The sequence below is a fragment of the Diceros bicornis genome (assembly GCF_020826845.1).
Source record: "Diceros bicornis minor isolate mBicDic1 chromosome 20 unlocalized genomic scaffold, mDicBic1.mat.cur SUPER_20_unloc_2, whole genome shotgun sequence".
Classification (NCBI taxonomy): Eukaryota; Metazoa; Chordata; class Mammalia; order Perissodactyla; family Rhinocerotidae; genus Diceros; species Diceros bicornis.
The window spans coordinates 347,296-364,965 of record NW_026690884.1 but is presented as its reverse complement, the minus strand read 5'-3'; the positions used below and the strand labels follow the sequence as shown (position 1 = coordinate 364,965).

The 17,670-nt window shown below is 44.7% G+C and overlaps 2 long non-coding RNA genes across 8 annotated transcripts; both read left to right on the top strand.

Moving 5' to 3' along the window:
- Nucleotides 1–498: 498 nt before the first annotated feature.
- On the top strand, nt 499–2,357 carry LOC131401832 (uncharacterized). The gene is made up of 3 exons (XR_009218030.1): nt 499–845; nt 1,527–1,598; nt 2,153–2,357. It is a non-coding gene; the product is annotated as an uncharacterized LOC131401832 (long non-coding RNA).
- A 3-nt stretch (nt 2,358–2,360) lies between these two features.
- On the top strand, nt 2,361–16,793 carry LOC131401833 (uncharacterized). Of its 7 annotated transcripts, none has more exons than XR_009218034.1 (8): nt 2,361–2,602; nt 3,188–3,694; nt 4,960–5,063; nt 8,082–8,173; nt 10,649–10,684; nt 12,214–12,362; nt 12,661–12,923; nt 16,572–16,793. It is a non-coding gene; the product is annotated as an uncharacterized LOC131401833 (long non-coding RNA). The 7 variants fall into 7 exon arrangements; XR_009218033.1 differs by lacking the exon at nt 16,572–16,793 and adding an exon at nt 15,069–15,095; XR_009218031.1 differs by lacking the exon at nt 16,572–16,793 and adding an exon at nt 15,054–15,080.
- The last annotated feature ends 877 nt before the right edge of the window (nt 16,794–17,670 follow it).

Genomic DNA, 17,670 nt, shown 5'->3' with positions numbered 1-17,670 from the left:
TCCCTGCTTCTGGTAGTATGTGTTTCCTAAGTCTGTGAGGCAGGCAGTTTTAGAAAGGTATATTGCAGAAGTTTTGATGATACCATTCTGTACTCGACTTGCCCTTCCTTCAAGTTTTTCTTATGCACTTCCCTGTCCTACCTAGTTTCTTTAATGGATTATAAACTTTTGCTTCATCTCACTATACCTGCACATGCCCATGACCAACCTCATGTTGGTGCCACTGTATGAAATAGTGTTTGACTTGTAAACAAATATGCAAATGGGTTCTTTCCCCTTAAGCATCCTTTGCGCCTCTTCTTTCCACTAATTCATTTTAGGATATTGATCTATCTCTTTTGAGTCCAGAGTTGTAGGGCTTGATCTTCCAAGGCTTTGGGAACATCTTGTGCGTGTGCTCCAGATTCCAAAGTCATGAAGAGACAGCCATTGCTCTGGAATGAACAAGTTGCTTAAGTCAAAATGCCACCCTTTACTCTTTTTTTCCCCCACATGAGTTATGCCTGAAGTGCATGACTTGATCTTTATTTTTAATACTATGGCCTTGGTACAGGTTGAACTTCAAAAACTATCATTATGTCCTGGTCTTTGTTTTTGCCATCGAGGAGATCAACAGGAGCCCCCAGCTGCTCCCCACCCTGTCTCTGGGTTTCCATGTCTACAATTCCTTCCACAGTGATGTCAGCACCTTGGTGAGCACCCTGAGGTGGTTATCAGGATGGGGTCAGATGATCCCTAATTACACCTGCCAGGCACAGAACAAGAATGTGGCTGTCACTGCAGGAACCACACCAGCATTCTCTGCCCACATTGGGACACTGTTGGAGCTCTACAAAATACCACAGGTATGAGCATGGTGGAGGGATGGATCTGGAGGGACTGAAGTTTTCCTCCTTGGTGAAATTCTGTGGCCACTCATGTGGAAAAGAAGAAAGTGGTTTTGCATGTCTCCCTAATAGGAAAAAACCTACCACAGATAGTTCTTGAAATGGTGGATTCATTATTTTGGTGTGTGAATCTGAGAGAGGGATGAAGTAGCCAGAGGCTAGCGTCACTGTCTAAAGCAGACCACAGGAGCTTCTGGAAGTGTGGTTGCCCAAATTCTCTCAAAGGAGTGGAAGCTAGATATTCTGAAATAATCATACCCTAGTTATTTATCGAATAGTTAATAAAATTTTATATGTAAACATGTACTTAAAACCACTTTACACTCTTCAAATGCTTTACAAATAGTCACAAATTTAATCCTAATATAAGACAATGAATAGGTAACGTTATTATGGGAATTTTTAGAGATATAGAAACTAAGATGGATAGAGGTTATTTAACCTTCTCAAGTGCATTAAGCTAGTCACATTAGAGTCAGGATTTGAACCCAGGCAGTCTGGCTTCAAAGCCAAGCTTCCCCTCAATCACTTCTACCATCAGATAATATTGCTTCATACTCACAGTGTTAGCACCAAGAATGTAAGTTTAGCTAACTGATCATATGAATTTTGTTGAAATTCTGTTGATTTTTCTTCCAGAGAACTCAATATGGAACACTTTTTCTCTTTTGATTCAGACAACCTATGGAGATTTTGATCCTGTACTGAAAGGTAAGGACTAGTTTTCCTCTCTCTATCAGATAGCTCACAAGGACACATCTCTAGTCTTCAGAATGGTCTCATTGTTGACACATTTTGGCTGGACCTGGGTAGGAATCTTAGTATCAGTTGATAAAAAAGGTGAGCAGTTCCTCTGGGAACTTAGAAGAGAGATGACTAGGAACGGTGCCTGCCTGTGACTAAGATACCTGTGAGCAAGAGGACGTACACTTCAAAAGATTGGACATGCATAGCCAGAAGCACAGACTCATCAGCCAACGTGTTTATCATTTATGGTGACACAAGTAGATTAATAAATGTGAGCATTGCAGGAAACCATTATTTAACCACTCAGAAGGTGTGGATCACTACACCACAGTGGGATGCTTCTTTTATTCCACGTCACCACTTTTTCGATACCTACCGTGGGAGTCTTTCCTTTGCACACCAGAACTTTGAGATATCTGGATTTAAACACTCTCTATGGACAGTTAGCCCCTCTAAATACCAAGAAGACTTTTTCTTTACCAAATGATGCCTTGAGCATTTCAACTGCTCATTTGCAGGAACTGAATGTGGAAATTTTTGGAGTGTCCATTCAATGCCTCCCTGGAGTCTCTGCCAAAGGAAACATTAGACACGACTCTGTCTGGATCCAGCTACTACATCTATGATGCTGTGGATGTGGTGGCCTGAGCCCTCCATGAAATACTTTTTATAAAAGCAGAACAGGGGTCCATAATGGATGCAGGCCAGCTCATGTTTTTCCCTTAGCAGGTAAAATTCTCCCTTAAATAGGATTCTCATTATTGTTCTTTTAGGATCCGAGAGTTATTTTATTTGGGTATCGAATTGTGATTGTCACATTGTCACAGATCAGCAGTGACTTGTGCATAATGAATTACTGTTCTTTCTTACAGGTTGCAAGTAAACCTCTAATGATTGTAGGGTCTAATTAGCAACAGTGTCAACTCTTTTAACTAGAAATAATTGATTAAAAACTTTCACTGTGAGAGGTAAGTGTTCAAGAGAAAACAATGACAATTCATCCCAGGGAATTAAAAAATTCAGGGATTTCCAAAATCTAGTTCTGGCCCTATCCCTTGATATCTTAAATGCTTCTGGGGAAAGGACAATTTATTTGAACTTCCTGCATTTTTCTAGAAAGGCTACTGATAGCTAAATAAATATTTCCCCATTGAAATTTAAAATGACTTTTGGAAGCAAGGAGTTTGATCCCCTTTTTACAGATCAGAACCCCAATACTATGAAATATATTTTAATTCCCCAAGTCCTTATCAATTCTATTTAGATGAATTTGTACATGAACCTAGACTTTTATAAATCCAAAACCTATGAATAATGTGTCATGAAACTCTTGCTTTCAGGTATGAGGAAGTGAATGTCATGTCAGATCTAAATACACACATTTGTTATGAATATATATTTGTTCATGTATATATACAACCATATATATAGTTATGTATTATACAAATATCAGTTGTCCATTTATATAGAAATTATATCAATTAATGCGTGAAGATTCTGTACTAGGAGCTTTCATCTCTTCTCTCTCATTTAATAAAATATTTTGTTCAAAGGTAGGAAGAAGCAGGCTGTCTTTCTTTGTCTCTTCTTGAGCTCGAGGAAACTCCCTAGCACCCCTAAAGCAAACCTCATTGCTCAAGGCGCAGCTCAGGTTTAGCCCCACAGCACTCCCTGGACGTGGAATCTTCAGGAATGGTTTAAACCTCACCATGTGCTCTCTGAGGGCAGACAAGAATGCCTGCTTCCTTAAGCGTGCAGAATAGTAAACACTCCCCAAATTGAACTTATTCAGAGGATGACTAATATAGAGGGGAAAAAATCTAATTGCTGGGCAACTCAGTATCCCCACCAGTTCGAATCTGGGTTTTCTGCCTTCAATTTCCATGCTCATTTCATTTCCCAATTATGTCTCCCTTTTAGCTCCACCCATTCCTAAGAAACACCCAATTTAAAAAAAGCACTGGAGCTCACGTGTCACTGGATGAGAAAAGAAACTCTGTGTCACAGCATGTAATTCTGAACTATATGATTTTCCTAAAGGTCTTGGACTTCAGGTGAAAGTAAGGGAGTTTGTTCCCCAGGAACCACGTGGTCAAGGTTTCATCATACATGAGGAGCTGATAGACTGGGCCATGCGATTCAAAAAGGTTGCAGACAAGTCAATCTTGGATTAATCATCTACATCACAAGATAGAGAGCATATATGAAAATAATGGTGAAATCATTTAACTCATAACAAAATTCTCATTTGTTGATATAATTTTTCTTACTGTCCAAGAGATATTGAAAGGACACTTGTAATTAAAGAGATATTCCGGAATTTTGAAATGCTTTATACATTACAGCAGGACAGTGAGGCTACCAATTTAATAGGATGAGCTGATAAAAAATTGATTGAATTCCCATTTAAGCTGAAAAAGTGTCAATCTCACGTGCTTGCAAATTTATTGCTCTGCATGCATTGTGCCCTGAAGATATAACAGATGCTGACGACCTAGACTTTTGATGATTTAAAGATACAATTCAAATTGTCTTTTGCCATACGCTTTTCTTCCAGAAAACAAATTTTATTCTCTTTAACGAAAATCAAAAGAATTGACATTGAGGGTTTTTTTTAATATTTCAATATTTTATTAATTTTCCTTATATTTCCATCTCTTCATCCCAACTTTATACATTCTTGTAGAAAAATTCACCATCAGAAAAAAAGATTCTTTTGGCTCCCAAGGAACTGCATTCTTCCTCTTCTTCAGATTTCCCTTTAGAACTCAGTCTTGTAAGCCATCCCTCAAGATGCTATATTATATCATTCAAGCCTGTCCCTGTGTCTTTGGTGTATAATCTACCTGACATTAAATACATTACTAAATAAATTCAATAATTACAATTTGTACTAATCAAACAATTCTCATATAAATGCATTGTATGAATTAAAATATTATTTTTTATTAAGGTAAAATCTGCTTATAGTTCAAAAAAGTAATCCTGGAATACCATATTCAGAATCACATTTGTTATTGCCAGATGCCCCATTCCATAAAACAAACAAGTGTCCTAGTCATTGAGATGGAAAATTTTTTAAATCAGTACGTATTTTCGTGTTGGGAACTCTTTTCTGCAGATTGACCTTGATTTTATTTTGCTTTCCCTGGGTGCATCAATCATGTCAAATCTTATAGGTGATCTCTAAGATAAGTTTTGAGGTAATTTAAACAATATTATCAATTATTCAATATTATTAAATAAAAAAATATTATCCAATTATATAGTATTGTTCAGTATCATCAATAATTCTCTTCTTTCAAACTCCCCACTCTGGGTGTAGGACGTTCTGTCAGCCAGGATTCAGGAACATCCCTCAGGAAGAGAGAGCTACCTGCTGCTTTGTCTGTGTATTGTGCCCAGAGAGAGAAATATGTAATCAGACAGGTATGAACTGGCAAAATTACACAATCACTTTCTCTCACCTCTTCTTTGTCTCCAAATAAAATGTAAAGGATCTGAGAGTAACCAATAGCATCACATTTCTTCATTATTTTCTATTATTTCATTCACTCATTCAATACATTCATTTAGGAAATCAATACATCGTTTCCATGTTGGGAGTTACCTTGATCTGGCTTCCTTATACTCACATTGTTAGGTTCTGCTGAAGCAGCTCTTCTCAAGGGAATACAACCCTTAAACCACATGATGTGTTAGGCAAACACTTAGAGATTCCGTAGCACCGTATACTCATCTTGATCACAGAATAACACACATGGAATTATGATGGAAGTAAGTGTGGGTGTCTTTAGCACATGCCTCCTATTCATATCTTTACACCCAAGGTGGCGAGCACTATGCCTTACACATAGTAGGTGTGCAAAAACCAGAACTAAAGATTCAATAAATGAATGGACATATTATATTATTATTACTCTAGTAGAAGACATAAACAATGAACTGAGCATGCAAACTTGATAAGATAAAGGCTCTGCTTTCCAAGAAATCATAGTGAGGTACATGTGAAAAAGAATAGCAGGGCAATTTGAAAAGTGCCAAAATAAAGGTAGTTAGAGGTTAGCAGAGTCAACAAGAGTAGATAGTGTTACTTGGATAAATCAGATAATTCTTCATGGAAAGCTTATGTTTGAGTTGAGCTTTTAAAAATATGGGGGGATTTTTCAGTTAAAGATGAAGAGGGCCTCTTGGCAATAGATGTTTGAGCAACAAAAGTTATGCAAGATTAATAAGTTCTGGAGACCTACCATCCAACATGGGCCGATAGTTCACAATACTGTACTGTAGACTTAAAAATTTACTAGGAGGGTAGATTTATGTTAAGTATTCCTACCTCAAAAGAAAAAAAGTATTTTAAAAAAGGAAGTTAAATAAAAAAATTAAAGAGGACAGGAGGAAACATTTGGGGGTGATGAATAGGTTAAGGACTTGAGTAGTGATGGTTTCACGGGTGTATATTATCTCCGAACACATTAAGTTGTATACATTAAATATGTACAGCTTTTTGTATGTCAGTCATACCTCAATAAAGTTTTTTTAAAATGTTTTCATGTGGCATATTCAGACATTCAGAATATGACTAATACGACTGGAATGAGATGATAAAAGACTGATCATGGATGATGATGGAATAGGTAAATAATGAAAAAAAATCCCATCATATTTAAAGTACAATATTCCAGTCTTACCAAACAAAACAGCAAACAATTCATATATACTTATTACCAAAGTTGTCTCTACATTGCTAAATGTTCTGTCCAGTAAGATAATTCATGAAATAACATATTACAGAAATAATAATGGGCTGGAGGAGAGAGCATGTTTACAAATTATGTTTGTTGTTAGAATGCATCTGGCTATAAATTAAAAAGAAAAAAATCTAAAAGTGTCTTTTAAAAAATATTTATTATATCCCATAAAAAAGGCCAGAGTAATTTACTACGATGATTCTTTGCGCCAGAAAAAATAAAAGCACAATTGTTGCATTATAAAGATGGAGAAGGAAATAGGTTTCATTCCATTTGTTATTTACTTGATGAATGATGTCATAGATATCACTTTTTACAAAAAAATAGTGAAAGAATTAAAAAAAAGGCCATGATAGAATGACTCCAGGTTTAGGGAAAGGAATGAAGAAAAGCTATTCAACATCCAGCTACCTGTACAGTCTAGGGGTGCACGGAAAGCATCGCCTCCAGCCCCGCCCCTGGAGCTGATTTCCTCCCACTGTGAAGTCGGCCAGACTTATTCCAGCCCCACCCCCGCCTCTTCCCGCCCCTGGAACTGGTCTCCGCGGACAACCTCCTGGCCTGGTTCCGCCCGCAGCCTGGTCCCGGCTCATTGCCCCGCCCGCACCCTTGTCCCCCCCACCCCCGGGCCTGGTGTCACTCACACCCTTGTCCCCGCCCACAGCCCGCCCCTAGAACTGGTTCCCGCCCCTAGATTCCGTCCCTGTCCCTGGTGCTGACCCAGCCCGCGTCCCAGCTTCGCACTCACTCTAGACATTGGAGACCTCCCCCGAGGCTGGGGTGCGCGGCCCCGCCCCGCCCGCCGCCTCAACCCGGAGCCCCCAAACGTCCGTCCTCCCCGAACGCCCGCCCGAGACCGGAAGCGGAAGCGCGGGCGGCGCCGTGGATGGAGCGGAGGTCTGCGCGGTGTGTCCAGTCTTCTCGGCGCGGACGGGATTCCCGTGGACCTTCGGCCGAAGGGGCGACGCGCGGTAAGCGGCGGGCGGTCCCGGCTCCGGTCGCGGTCCAGGGAGGGGCCTGGGCCGCGGGCAGCCCCGTCACGGCCCGGCGTCCCTCCGTCCCCCCGGAGCGCCGTTTCCCCGGGCTGTTCGCTCAGGGCGCCCGAGGCTGCTGTTCCTCCCGGCTCCGGGCGCCGCCGGCCCCTCCTCAGAGTCCCCGTCACCGTCCTCCGTGTGATTTTGTCCCCAGGGGGCTTATCCGCGTCTGGAGGCGGTGTTTGGGTTGTTACTAATGGGGACGCTCCTGGCATCTAGGGGGGGAGGCAGGGATGCTGCTCAGCGTCCTCCAGGGCCCAGGACGGCCCGACAGAGAATCATCCGGCCCCAGATGTCAATGGTGCGGAGGTTGGGAGACCTGCTCCAGGGCCTGAAAATCTCCCGAGCCCTGAATGAAGTGTGGGAATTGTTTACCAGTCAGCGAACCACTTACAGGGGCCATAAATGACAAGCTTGTTTAAAGGGTCCGGAGTCAGCAAAGTGAGTTGAGGGAGTCAAGTGCGCACAGCACGGAGCTGCTTCTCCCATCTTGGGGAGCAGGTGGCTGGACAGGAATTGGGAAAATCCAGTCTCAGCCAACAGTTACAGTTAAATAAGTAAATACGAAAAAGAAAAGTAAGTGGGGTGGGCTTTCCTTCCATCACCTGTATTACTCCCTGTAAAAGGCCTCAAAAGCAATCTTTGCTTTTTTTTTCCGTTAGAAAAGAAAAGTGTCTGGGGGGCTCAAGTTTGAGTTGAAACCAGGCTCAGGGTCCACCTGTCCTCGCTGATCCGTGGATTTCTGTGTGACCAGGTGAGTACCCTGTGGACCTGGTACCAACAGGTTCCAGCAGCCTCTGCTGTGCAGAAGACCTGCCAGTGGGCTTTCCTGGGCTCAGGTTGTCAGCACAAGGACTCACTGAGAGTGAGGGTATCATGAGAAAAATTATTTATGTTTGATGGATTATATTCAAGGGAAAGATGGTAAGGTGTGTGAGGCTCTGTGTGTAAATAATTCAGAAAATACAGTTACTTGCAAAGAAGAACACATTAAACAAATATATGTAAATAAGTGTAAATATGTGTAACAGTAAAGAAATATAGACTTACCTGCATTCTGAATTCTCAAAAGTCAGGATTTCATATATAAATATAAATATATAAATGTTTTACGTGTATATGTAGTATTACAAGACATCTCATTAAATATTAGCAGGGATGCTCAGCAACATTCCTCAGGCCTATTCAATTTGACTTCTAAAGACCTATAAATGCTCCACAAAGATTCAAAATCTTACAGACACCTGGAGAAAAATATGATTTGAACTTCATGTTAGTAACAGAAATGTAAAGTTAAATTGACCAGCAGCCGGATTTATTTTCAGCATATTGTTGTTTATGAGATTTCAAATCATTTGGAGGAATATTAAGCAACACCTTTTAGATAGAAGGGTAGGGCACTAGTCTCCAAAAAGATTGTCCTCTCCACCTCACATTCTAAAGGGAATTAACTTTGCTTCTTGAATCCTTTCTGAAATAACAGTCTGGTGATTCACGTTGAAGACAATCTTGTTAAGTAATTTTATATATAATTGTTGGCCTCTCCTAATTGTGTGTGTATGTCTGTGTGCCTTTTTCATTCTAGCATTCCTGGGACGTTCTTGAGGGAATGTGTGCTTGTCATGCAGTAGATATTCTTTGAGTGCACAATTTATGGTGACCCACCATCATCATTTATTCAGAACAGAGGGGTTTTCCAGGACACAGGACATTAAGCGTTCAAACCAGGATGGTTCCTCATCTGATGAGCCAGGCTCTGGGCCAGGTGCGTGGGGACCTGGAGAACCAAACAGACCTTGTCCCACCTCCATGGGATTTATATTCTGTTAGGGAATTTGGATTTTAGACAGTTAATGATGAGAGTGATTTGGGAGTTTGGCACAAGGGGACTAAACCGGAGGGGGCAGGGAAGCCCTCTTGAGAAGGACTGATATTTAGCTTGAGAGCTAGAGTTGGGACTGGATTTAGGTGGTTGGAGGGTTAGACTGGAGTGAGGGTGTGGGAGTTTGTTCAAGAGAGCGTTTCAGGCAGAGGGACCCGCATGAGGACACCCCTGAAGCAGAGAGCCTGGTGTGTCCATGAACTGAGAAGAGGGATGGCTGAGCCGAGTCAACACAGGGGGAGGGGTGTGAGCCAGACCAGCGAGGGGAACAGGCTGGACCAGGTCAGGCGTGACTTTGGACTCTGTTCTAAGACCAGTGGGAAGACACTGGAGAGGTGCGAGCAGATGGGTGATGTCATTGGCGTTTGGTCTAAGCATGTGGGTTAAAATGGACTTGAGGCTTAAGAATGAAGACTTAAGGGGCAGATAGGAGGTGTTGGGAAGAAGGTTACGAATAAGGTGATTGTTCCCTAGGCCTGGGTGATGGCTGTGGAGTAGGAAAGAAATAGAAAGAAAAGACCTTGGAGTGTAGAACCGCGAGAAGGTAACGGTACTTTCTTGCCTGGATGTGTCAGATGACACAGGGCACTGACTGTGCTCCTCGCTGCTGTCCGTGCAGACCTGCAGGCGCCCCCTCACCCAGGTCTGTGTGTTCACCCCACTTAGCCACTCACAGGCCTCCCTCCACATCTTAAAGGAAGTCAGGCCTTACTTGAGGGGGTTGTCTCAGACGGGAGACACCGAGGAGAGCCCCTCCAGGCATCAGAACAGCCCCTTCAGCCTCTCCCTCAGGCTCCTCCCCCTCCACTCTCTGGCTTTCCACACCCAGAAGGACCCCTGCTCAGTATTCCACGTCCCCATGTTCTTCCTCCCTCAGGCTTGAGAAGGGTGGGCAGCCAGTGGGGTGGACATCATCTGTACCTTCCACTCTTACCCCCGCATGTCCTGGGCTGGACAGAGAGCAACTCTACTGGGAGCTGAGCCATGAGAGCCAGGGCGTCACCCACCTGGGCTCCTTCACCCTGGATGGGGACAGCCTCTACGTCAGTGTTGAGGGGCTGGGCTACAGCCGTGCTCTCTGTCCCTATCATAGTTCTGTGTTGCCTCCATTGCTCTAAAGTGAGCTGTGATCCATCTCTGTCTCCTTGTGGTCGGGGTGCAGTCTTCTGGGGTGGTGACTGGGGCCAGCCACCTTCCATCTCGTTTCATCCCCCCTGAACACCCCTCCCCTCTTCCCCTCTGCTTTCCCCCCTGCTTTCCCCACAAAGCTCCCTACATCCTCCCTCTCCCTTAATCCTTTATGTTCACCCCAACTCTTGCTCAGCTCCTCTCGCCTTCTCTCCACAGCTGACACCTATGGAGCTGTGGCCCTGACTACTACCAGTGAGTATTCCTGGCCCTCATCTCCTGGGTTCCATCCCCATTTGGGGTTGGGGAGCAGTGGTTCTCCTGCACCCGCTGTCCTTGGTGAGAGAAGGACCTGGAAGGGCCCTAACTCATCCCTTCTCTCTCTCCCGTGTTCTGGTGGAGAGTTCCAGCCCAGGGGGAGAAAGCCTTAGTGACAGACGTGTTCTCCACCACATTTAAATCAATTAAAGTGGTTTTCACTTTAATTCTCCTAAAGCCTCGCGCTTGGTCCTCCTTTTCCAGGTATCCCGTATGTCTGTCCAGTGTTCTGACCGTCCATGTGTCTCTCCTCTGTGTTCAGTCTCTCTTGTTCACCTATCTCTCTCTCTTGGGCTCCTCTCATCCACAGGCTTGCTCATCCCTCTACTCACACAGTCACCCCTCCCCTCACTCTCATTTATGCTTCACCTGTGAATGGTGGTCCTGGGACAGCCACTGCTGGAGCCCGGGTGAGCCTGGGGGCTCCTCCCACTCTGTCCCTCCCTGCTGACAGCCCTCGCCACAGCTCCCGAGCCGGCCACCACGTCCCTGCATACTTGATCATCAACTGTGCCACCAGAAGCCACCACAGGTGTCTGGGGGCCCCTTTTCCTTCCCAAGAGAAGCTCTCCAGCCCCACACCTCCACCAGCCAGTTGTGATCCAGGAGCTGGGCAGCCACAGTGTGAGATTCTGGTTTTGAGGAAATGGTGCTGATCACAAAGATTATACCAATGATTCAGTCTGAGGCCAGCCCTCAGAGAGCCCCTAGCCTTGTGAAATTAACACACCAATATAACACTGTGTGGGAGGTTTCGGGAAGAGGCACCTGGCATAGTTTGCAGAGGAAGAGCTTGCTAGAGAAAGTTTCACCTGAATAGAGTCTTTAAGAATGAGCAGGAGAGACCCAGGCAGGTAGAGGATGAAGAGTTTTTCTGGCAGAGAGGATTCCATGAGCAAAGGCTTGCACCAGAAACAATATGCCATATGCGGAGAATTGAAACGAATTTGGGTTGCGTGAAGCATGAAGTTTAACCCGCGGTACATGGATAAAATGAGACTGAAAGGTGAGCAGGAGCCAGATTGAGTAGAGCCTTGAGTGCCAGGTCAAGAAGGTTGAACTAGACACTGAAGGCCATAGGGAGCCACGGGTGGTACTAGAGCAGTGGTGGCCCTAGTGAGGTATTAATTTCAGAAAGATCCTTCTAGTAGTCCATGTAGAACATCCTTTAGACAGAGCATCCAGTGAGCCTGCTGGGGTGTTGGTCCGGGTGAAGGAAGTTAAGTCCCCTGAGCTGGGACAGGGATGGAGAGGGAGTGTGTGTGAGGACCAGTGTTCAAGGTGAATGGGTGTTACTGGGAGGGAGGAGGAGCTGAGCAGATATGCTGGTTCTGACTTGGGTGACCACACGGGTGGGTGGTGGTGCCCCTGGGAGAGAAGACGATAGATGATAATGAGTGCAGGACTCTGGTCTGGTCTCAGGCCAGCTCTCAGTGATGGCCATCGCTCTCCCTCTCGTCTTGCAGCTTTGGGGCACAACCTGAAGACCCTCACAGTCACCTTCCCCATCTCCACCCTCCAGTATTCATCAGACAGGAGCAATGGCTCAGCCACGTTCCACTCCACTGAGAGGGTCCTGCAGAGCCTGGTGAGACCCTGGTTCCAGCAGCTCCTGGTGGGTTAAATCCCACCCAGCCGCTCCCCCAATCCCTGTCCCTCCTGCTCATCCTCCTCCTCCTTCCTCCCCAGCTGGATCCTTGTTCAAGGAGAGCAGCCGGGGCCCCTTCTACACGTTTCAGACCGGTCTCCCTCAGGTAAGACCCTCCCCTGAGCATTTGCCCCTAATGACCACTTTTGTGACCACCCCTCTCTCAGTCTCCCCACTGTCCTCCCATTTCCTCCTTCCTGTTCTGGCCCCCACTCCAGAGGTTTCAGGACCTCTCTCTAGATTCCCCACGTACCTCTCTCCCCAGGCCTGAGAAGGATGGGGGAGCCACCTGAGTGGACGCTGTCTGCACCCACCGCCGTGACCCCGTGGGCCACCATGCCTCTGTGCTGGGAGCTGACAGTCTCCACGTGTCTGCTCTTCCTCTCGGTGGCTCCAGGCTCTGCACCCTGGAGTTTATGCATGCAGAGAGAACACCAGCTGCATTTCCCCAGCATCAACTGGAACCTCAGCAACCCGGAGCCCACATCCTCGGAGTACACCGCCCTGCTGAGGGACACCCAGGACCAGGTGGGTTCTCCCCTGTCCCATCTCTCCTTGCCCTGAAGGCACCCTCATTCCTCCGTCTGACTTACATCTGTTACATGGTTGTTTCAGTCCTTCACTTTCCCTGCGTGTCTGGGTTCTCTCAGTTTCCAGAGGTGATGTCCTAGCTGCCTTCCCCATTTCTCACATGGGTAAACTGAAACTCAGAAAAGGGAGTATTGTGCCTAAGGTCACACAATGAGTTAGGGGCAGAGCCAGGATTTGAAGTCAGGTCTCCCTTGCCCCAAGGTCTGTGATCTTTCACCGGCTCCAGTGGCCCCCTGCGTCTCCAGGAGACCTCCATCTCTCCCATTCTCCCTCGCGTTTGTTCTAGGTCACCAAGCTCTACAGAGGCAGCCAGCTGTGAGACATATTCCACTCCTGCCTGGTCACCGACTTGATGTAGGTTGAGGATATTGGAAGCATTGGCTGAGCTGGTGGCTGATGGCTCTGAGCTCCCGTGACACATCCTTGATCTGGAAGTCACTGACATGGTGCCCATTCTGCCCCACATCCCTGTCAGCTAATCCTACCATCTCCTTCCATAGGTTTTCGGGGGTTGAGAAAAGCATTAACATTTGGGGCCACCAACCTCCAGCATCCTCCTCCTCCTCCTCTTTTGGAGACTTTCAACAAATATCAGCAGTCTAACTGTGCTCTCCAATAGTGGAGCCACTAACCACATGGGGCAATTTAAATTTTTTATACACCTCTTGGGATACGATTCACATATTGTGTGTGGGGGGGGCTGTATTTTTTAGGTTTTTCTATATACAATATCTTCACCTCTGCAAAACAAATAGTTTTACCATTTCCCTTCCAATCTGGGTTTCTTTTATTCCTTTTTCTTGCCTAATTGCCCTCATTAGAAACTCTAGTACCTGTGATTAACATATCAGATGAGGGAAGACATCATGGTCTTGTCCCTGGTCTTAGGGGGAAATTTTCAGTCTTTCCGCATTGCATATGGTGTTAGCTGTGGGTTTTTCATTGAAGCTATTTATAGGTTGAGAAAGTTTTTTTCTATTCCTAATTTGTTGAGTGTTTTCTTTTTTAGACATGAAGGGTGTTGTATTTTGTGAAATTCTTTTCTATGTATATGGTCGAGATTACGTGGTATTGGCCGTTATTCTATTAATATGGTGTATTACATAATCAAGTTTTCAGATATTAAGCCACCGCTCCAACTAGAGGTGAGAGATTCAGACTTTCTCAAGTCTGTCCTGGGCATGCCACATCCCTGAGCCCTTGTGGCCTTCTAGATGCCCGCAAATACCCTGGAGATTTTCAAAGCCCCCTGTGGACATCTCATTCCCCCAATTTTTCTTCTAAGTTTTTGGCTCACCTCTTGCCTGCCTCTCCTGGTGTCACTCCCTCAGGCAACTACAATAGAAAACAATTAGCCCTGATTGTTTTTAGCAAGTGCCCTGGGGACAGACTTTCCTCCCTGGGCAAGCTCTGAGTCTAGTAACAACAAGCCCTGAACATGGGGCGTTTTCGGGGAGCTGCCAGGCAGGTCAGCTAGTTGCAGTTGGGTGGGGAGAGGTCTTTTCAGAGCTCCACACCCATTATGGCTGCTGTGCTGCGGGTTGTCTCAGCCACCATGGTTCTGAGACTGACGGTTTTCAAAGTTATGGAGGATATTGTGAGAGCAGGATGGGAATAGTGCAAGTTATAGTGCCACGAAGTTTGCTCCCTTTATCAAGATTCCACCGTGTGTCTTCACTAAACCCTCCTCAGAGTCTTACAAGCCTTTGATTAATTTCTAGACTTCTGAAAAGTTGATTTCGACCATTTTTACCAGTGTTCTCATTGTTTTTATGCATTTGCAGAAGTCCTTACTCCAAAGTTTCAAAAATGTTCTCCCTGTGGTTATTTATTTATAAATTAATTACTTGAAATGAAATTACATGGGAAATTCAGTTCCTCACTCACACACACTAGCCACATTTTAAGTGCTCAATAACAACATGGGGCTAATAATGAGTGTATTTGGTAGTGCAGGCAAATGTTTACATTATTGCAGAAAGTTCTCTTGAACAGGACCCAGAAGCAGGGAATCTAGATTCAGGGTAGAATTCCAGACACCCTTGTTCATCCCTTGTGTCCTTCCAGGTCTGTCCCCCACAGTAACCACACTGGAGTGGACTCCCTGTGTACCTTGTCGCCTTGGCACAGAGACTGGACAGAGTTGCCATCTATGAGGAATTCCTGCAGCTGAGCCAGAATGGTACCCAGCTGCAGAACTTGACCCTGGACAGGAAGAGTGTCCTTGGGGATGGTAAGGCTCCCTGGTCATTGGGAAAGGAAGTGAGGCCTTTCTGGGGACTCTGGATGCCTGGGGCTGAGAGAGCATTGAACCTTCTCAGGCTGGCAGGAGGTGGCATAGTCCCCCAGTCTTTACCCACCGTTGAGAGAGAGAAAAGAACACCAGTGTAATATAGGAGGCCCTCACTTTCTCCTAGACAGCTCTGTGACCTCATAGTAGTCACCTCCCTTCTCTGGACTTTTGTTTCCTCATCTCTGCACTGAAAACCACTGGGCCAGATGGTCAGTGAGGGCCTCCAGCTGTGTGTGAAGCAGACTTACAGGTTTGGGGGTCATGTGGTTACTGATCCACAGGCTATAGTTTGCCAAGTCCCGCTCTAGATGAGCACCAATGTGCTAGAACTTTCTGCAGTGGTGGAATGTTCTATATCTGTGCTGTCCAGTGCATAGCCACATATTGCTGTTGAGTGCTCAAAGGACGGTATTGGGACTGGTCTTTATTGTTACTGAGTTTTAATATTACTGAGGTACCAGAATTTTTATTTTATTTAACTAAAATTAATTTTAATTCAAAAAGAGACTTGTTGCTGCTCCATATCAGACAGCACACCTCTAAGAGGTTGTCTGGCTAGAGGTACAAGAAGGGGGACATGCACCCTCCCCCCAAGCCCACTGGGTGCTGTGTGTCCTACCCTCCTGGAGTTTATGTTGTAGCTGGCAATAACAAGAATAGAGAATTGAAAATTATCAATTAATTGATGTGAAAAAACTCATACTTGCAGGCGGAAATCAGAGAAGACTTCTCGCAGGATATTACATTGTAGGTTAATCCTAGAAAATGAATATTAAGCAAATAGATAAAGGAGAAGGGGATGAATGTGTTTCTAGGCAGGGAAGAACACTTTTGAGTGGGAATTTACAAATTTAGAGAGATCCCATAGGCTTGCCAACTGTGATGACCCATTCTCCCCCCGGCCGTCATAAGAAAGTCCAGCTCAAATTCAATCCTCTGTGCCCAGAGTTATGAATTTGGTTTAATTTACTAAACTTTTGTTCTGTGATAATGGTCTTGGATTTTGTAGGAATGTGTGGTCACGTTTTAGAGATGGAAACTAAAATGGGGTGAAACATGATGATGTCTACTTGACTTTAATATTTCATTGAAAACATGGGATGAATCAAGGTTGGCAAGTGTTAATAATTTATACATTGATAAAATATTGTTTTAATTGGATGGAATATACATGGTTAAATCTAGATGATGGATGTTTATGAGACTGTTCCCTTTATTTTTCTGTGTCTAAAAAGTTCTGTTAAAAAGAGTGAACCACACTCACATGCATTCTCCATTTGATTCACTTCCAGAATATTCTCCCAACAGAGATGACACCTTGACTGAGAAGCCTGGTAAACCTGCAGGAAGCCCCAGCCCACGGTAGGGGGCGAGTATCTTGATGCTGTGCCTCATTGAAGAGAACCATGCGCACAGGGTCTTGGATGATGAGGAAAGTTGGCCAACCCTTGTCAAGGACAGTTGAGGCACAGTGGGGTCAGCAGGAGCCCTGGGGCGATGACAGGAGGTGGCTCACCCCACCATTTGTCTCCCCAGACCTCCCCTTCTGGGCCCTCATCCTCATCTGCCTCCCGGGAATCCTGGTGCTCATCACAGGCCTGATCTGCTGTCTCCTGGTAAGCCATGACGTGTTGCTTGTCTTCTTACTATTGGGTTATAAGAGCTCTTTATATATTATAAATACACGTCCTTTTCTAGGGATATGTTTTGCAGATGTTTTCTCCCAGTCTGTGTGTGGCTCGCCTTCTCCTTCACAACATGAGTCATTGGGTAAATGAAAGTGACAGTCATCATGAGATTCCACCACACTTGAGGATGGCTAAAAGTAAAAAGACTGACTATAGCAAGTGTTGTTGAAGATTTCAAGTCACTGAAACTCTCATCGAGTGCTGGTGAAAAATAGCTTGGATGTGTCTTTAATAATTACATAAGTCTACCCAGCCATTCCTGCCCTAGGAATCTATCCAAGGGAAATAAACCCGTAGGTCTATACACAGACTTGTACACACATGTAGATAACAACCTATTTATAGTATACAAAAACAGAAAACAACCCAAATGTCCATCTACTGGTGAACGGATACACAAAGTGTGGTATTTCCCCACAGTGGAATACTATATAACCATAAAAAAGGATGAATTACTATTTTTTTCTTTTTTAATTATTTTATTGAAATTATAAAGGGTTTTAACATTGTGTAATTTCAGGTGTTCATTATTATTTGTGAATTTCTGTATAGACTGCATCGTGCTCACTAACAGTAGTCTAACTTTTATCCATCACCATGCATATGTGCCCCTTTAACTCTTTCACTCAACCCCCAGCCACCATCCCCTCTGGTAACCACTAATCTGTTCTCTTTATCCCTGTGTATGTTTATCTTCTACATA